Consider the following 5,902-nt stretch of genomic DNA (forward strand, 5'->3'; position numbering starts at 1 on the left):
CCCTCCCAGGGGGGACGGACAACAAAAAAGTGGGTGAAGGGAGACATTGGTCAGTGTAAGACATGAAAAAATGATAAATTATCAAGGATTCATGAGGGAAGGAGGGTGGGGGAGGGGGAATAATGAGCTGATTCCAACGGCTTAAGTAGAAAGAAAATGTTTCGAAAATGATGATGGTAACATATGTACAAATATGCTTGACATAATGGGTGTATGTATGGATTGTGATAAGAGTTGTATGAGCCCCCGATAGAATGATTTTTTTTTAAAGATATTAGTGGATCAATCCTGAAAACAAGAAAAAAAATGGAGCTACTAAAAACCTCACACCCAAAGGATATTCAGGAGCTAAAGAATGATGTAGCAGAAATAAAACTAAGTAGAAGATCTGAGCAATAGAGTGGAAGCAATGGAAAATCGAATCAGCAAACTCAAAGACAACCAAGCAGAATTCAGCAAATGAGAGAAATAATCAAACAAAAAATTACGAAGAAAGGCAGAGGATGGTGTGGGATACCATGAAGCAAAACAATATTTAAATTATCGGTGTGCCTGAGCAGAAAAAAAAATGCCTAACAGTCAAAATAGGATGGAAATTCTTGAAAGAAAATTCCCCCTGTATCACAAAGGAGGAGATGATAACCATCCAGGAAGCAGAGAGAACGCCAAATAGATTAACCCCACCCCACCCCAAAGCACATAAAGAAATATATTAGTCAAATTACCCAACTTTAAGGAAAAGGAGAGAATCACGAGACCAACTAGAGAGAACAAAGCAGTCACAGATAAAGGTAAACAGATGAGAATAAACTTAGACCTCTGCAGAAACCATGCAGGAAAGAAGATATTGGAGCAACATATTCTAAAAGTTGAAAGACAATACATGCAATCTGAGAATCCTTTATCCAGCAAAGCTTTCCATCAAATTTGAAGGAGAAATACATTTTCTCAAACAAAGAAATATTTAGAGAATTCATAAAAACTAAACCAGCTACAAAATATACTTTCCAGTTCTTTATAAGCAGAATACCAACAACCGCAGCACTCAAACATGAGACCACCACAGGGTGTAACACCACCCAGAATACATCCAGAACTTTACAGACCTAGTGGAGAGTCAAAGACAAGGATAAAAACTACCCTATAAAGGGGGATGAAAGGAAAGTATCAAGCACAAATAATATGAGATGACCATGACTAATCTATATTTAGATTAATTACATTAAATGTATGCAGGTATGTAAATATTAATCTCTGACAAAATAGATGACAAAGTATATAACATAATGAGATGACAAGAATGTGCATTACATAACGCTCCAAAGATCAATAGACCAAGAACACATACCATAATGAACATATATGCTTCCAACGAAAGACCCTTAAAATTCATCAAACAAATCCTCTAAGAGAAATCACCAGATCAATAATTATAGCAGGAGATTTCAATACACCCCTCTCAAAGAAAGATAGATCAACAGGTATGAAACTCAAAGGAATGGAAGAGCTGAACAACAGAATCAAACAACTCAACCTCCTACATCAGCGGTTCTCAACTTGTGGGTCACAACTCCTTTGGGGGTTGAATGACCCTTTCACAGGAGTCGCCTAAGACCATCGGAAAACACATAGTTCCACATTTGAAAAACTACTAATGTGATCCACCACATTAACAAGAAAAGGGATAAGAGTCATATGATAATATCATTTGATGCAGAAAAAGCATTTGACAACATCCAACACCCATTCCTAATAAAAGCTCTCTAGAATACAGGCTCGGAAGGGAAAATACTCAATACAATAAAGGGCATATATGAAAAACCAATAGCCATTATTCTGCTCAATGGGGAAATGCTAAAAACATTTCCACTGAATAAGGGAACCTGACAAGAATGTCCCTTATGCCCACTTTTATTCAGCATTGTGCGGAAAGTCCTAGCCAGTACTATAAGACAATAGCAAGAAATCAAGGGAGTACAAGTAGGCAAAAAAGAAGTGAAACTCATGCTATTTGCAGATGATATGATTTTATATATTGAGATTTCTAAGGTGTCCACAATAGGATTGCTGGAAACAATATAGGAATTTAGTAGAGTATCAGGATACAAGATTAACAAGCAGAAATCAATTAGGTTCTTATATACCAGTGATGAGCATACAAGATATCAAGGAAACAATACCATTCACACTAGCCACATAAAAGCTGAAATATCTAGCCAAATAATAAATTTAACCCAATAAACCTAAAGACCTGTACAATGAAAACTGTAAAACATTACTGTAAGAAACCAAAAGGATCTGCACAAATGGAAGTACGTATATCCCATGTTCATGGATTGAAGTCTCAATATTGTGAAAATGTGAATATCATCTAAAGCAATCTACAAATTCAATGCAATTCTGATCCAAAGTCCAGCATCATTCTCTAAAGAAATGGAAAAACTAATTACCAACTTTATATGGAGAGGGAAGAATCTCAGGATAGACTTAGAATACCTCAAAAAGAAGAACTAAGTGGGTGGTCTTGCACTACCAGACCTCAAAACTTACTATACAGCCAGTTGTCAAAACAACTTGGTACTGGCACAATAGATACATGGACCGATGGAGCAGGACAGAAAACCCAGAAATTAAAACACTGTGTACAGACAACTGATTTTTGACAAAGTGTGGAAAAGCGTTAGACGGGAAGTAGATGTCCTCTTCAATAAATGGTGCTGGAAAAACTCGATATTAACCTGCAGAAGAATGAAACAAGACCCATATCTCACCCCATGTACAATACCAAACTCAAGGTGGATCAAAGACCTAAATGTAGAACCTAAAGCTATCGGGATCATCAATAAGAAAACTGGGACAAATCTAAGTGGCTTAGTGCAAGGGATACATAGGTTATCAGAGATGACAATGAAACACACTCCATGGGAGAAAAAATAGATAAGTGGGACCTGTTAAAAACAGAACACTTGTGTACATGAGAAAACTTCCTTAAAAGAGTAAAAAGAGAGTTCACACACCGGGAAAAGATATTTAGTAACGACATAACACAGGACTAATCATTAAAATCTACAGCATTTTGAAAACTTCCAAAAAGAAAAAAAAAAACTACTAGTAGTCTGAAAGGTACGATTCACAAGAATGACACTTGAAAAGCTAATAAATACATGAGGAAATGGTCCATCTGGGAAATGCAAGTACAAACAACCATGAGATACTATCTAACCACCATAATGGTAGCCTAATTTTCAAAACTGAGAACAACAAATGCTGGAGAGCATGTGGTATATTGGAACTCTTATTCACTGTTGGTGGACTTGTAAATATGTACAGCCACTGTGGAAGATGATACCTAAAACAGATGGCAGTTGAAATACCATATGACCAAGCAATACTATTACTGGGCATATACCCAAAAGAAATAAGAAATAGATCATGAACAGACATTTTCACCCCTATGTTCATTGCAGCACAGTTCACAATAGCAAGAAGTTGGAAATAGCCTAAATTCCCATCATTAGAAGATTGGGCGGGTGAAGAGGGGGTGGAAACTGTGATATATATGCCCAATGGAATACTACGCATCCCAGAACACAGTGATGAAACCATGAAACACAAGATATGGAAGAAACTGTGAGTGCAGTTAGTAAGAAAACTGCTGAATGAAGGTAGTCCATCACAAAAGGATAAATATGAGTCCACTGCTGTAGGAAAAAGCAGCAGGACAGACACGTTCTCAGGCTTATGGAGCATCCATTCTGCTGCTTGGGGGCGGGACAGTCTGGGAAAGCAGGACTGGTTCCAATGAACCATGCACCATCCCTCACTGTAACTATTTTGAAGGTCTCTCAGGATTGAATAGTCGAGGGAGGGGAATGGGATGTTGCCTACTGAGTGGTTGCCATGTTAATCTATGAGAGGTCTCCCTGGACAAGAGGACAAACCGATCAGAGGGATGAGGGATACTGATGGGACGACAACTTGGGTGGGGTGGGGGGAGCGGGCACATCTGGGGGAATATAGGTGCATGTATGTAGGTGGGAAGGGAGGTGGGGCCCATCTCCAGTTTGGGGATTGAAATGACTGAAAATACTTTTGGGGACACTAGGTGGGGAGTGTCCTTGGTGGTGTGCGCCAAGTGGGCCACATTGACCCAAGCTTCTGGGTGCATCTTGGAGACCCGAGCCCAGTGCTGTGGATAGAATACTGGCACACTAAACCTGGATCTTCAAGCCGATAAGCATGCTCTCAAGGCTGCATCAGTAAGATCCAATGTGGGAACTTCACTGGGTAAACGGAACTCTACCCCAGACTCACTTGTAACCAGAGGATTTTACTGTCTGAGGAAGCAGAATACAGTTGTACCAGGATTGTTAAACTGTTGGTAGGCAGACAAACAAGGTCTTACTACATCAAGGCCCTATATCCTACATTAAGTTATGTATTATTATGGCAAACCTGTGACTGACACTTTCAGCAATTCTTATTGTAAAGTTCCCTGATGGTTATGCCCCATTGTTTGTATAAGTGGCATCCAACCACAAAAGGATTGATTCTGTACAGGTGAATAGTTCAGGTACTGTTGATGTGGAGTTGGCCTACGTGGCCCCAGTATCCTTCTCACAACAGGGTTTTGGGAAGGTTGATACCGGGGGCTAATCAAAAACATTGTTGGTAGAGGGTCGTGATGCGCCAGGGAAATGATTGATGGGACTTTCTGCCATAAAGTAACAAGAAGGTTTTGAAAGGGAGTCATAGGAAAATTTAAAAAAACAAAAGTAAAACAACAACAACAAAAATATAGATTCAAGAATGAGGTTGGGGCTCACACTAAGTCCTAGCTCCAACGTAAAACAATTAGTTATTGCATCATGGCCCTGCTTGATACTCGCTCTGAAGAAGAAAACACAGGAAATAAAGGTGCTATAGAAAAATGTGGTGAAGAAATTAGATGTTGCCCAGCTACCAGATAAAAGTGTCTAGGGTCTTAAGGCTTTTCTCCAAACAAGAAGTCCTCTAAGTGCACATGGAAGAAGTGCACCATCATCAGTCACTGAAGATTGTAAATCATCTTATCTGAAGTTGAGGGAGGGATTAGTATCAGAGCCTAAATTGTGAGAATCAGGTTTGCAGAAAGACAGTGGGAGCCCAAAACTCGTTTGTGGGAACTACCTAGGAAATAAGCCTCCAGTAACCCCCTTCTATTCACAATTGAGGGATGGGAGCAAAGTGGTAACTAGATAGAATACATTAGAGAGATGAATATAGAAGATCAGAAGCATAAATTTGACTTGAACAGTTAAAACATTGTCAGTTGATCTGCCTTCTGATGCATATTGGACCTGATCTGGTTTCCAACATTTTCTGTATTTTAGTTTTGGTTTTGTTTGTTTGTATTAGAGTATATCTCAGAGGTGTTATGTCATTGGGGGTCACCCTCATGAAGTTGTGTGATATGTTTTTCTGTTTTTCAGTATATGAAACCCAGGATTGATAAACCCATCGGGACAGCAAATATAATAAGGGTTTCAGGGAGGGAGAGTACAGTAGTGGGGGGAGGGTGGATAAAAGGGAGCTCGTGTCAAGGAGTGCAGGGAAAAAAAGAATATCTGGAAACTGGTTGTGGTAGCAATTGTAAAATTGTTTGATGTGATTGAACTATGGAATGTATATCTATTAACTCCTCATTAAATTTTAAGTGGATGTCACAAGAAACTCTGAAACTTGCTCTTAATCATAGAGTAGCTAAAGAAAATAGAAGAAATTATGAAGTCAAAGAGCTAAATAGAAAATTTCAAAGATCAGCTCCAGAAGACAAGGCCAAATAATATAATGAAATGTACAAAGACCTAGAATTAGAAACCATAAAGGAGGAACATGCTCAGCAGATCTTAAACTGAAAGGA

This window comes from Echinops telfairi, unplaced genomic scaffold (genome assembly GCF_000313985.2).
Source record: "Echinops telfairi isolate 266 unplaced genomic scaffold, ASM31398v2 ScPeMD7_9;HRSCAF=40, whole genome shotgun sequence".
NCBI lineage: Eukaryota > Metazoa > Chordata > Mammalia > Afrosoricida > Tenrecidae > Echinops > Echinops telfairi.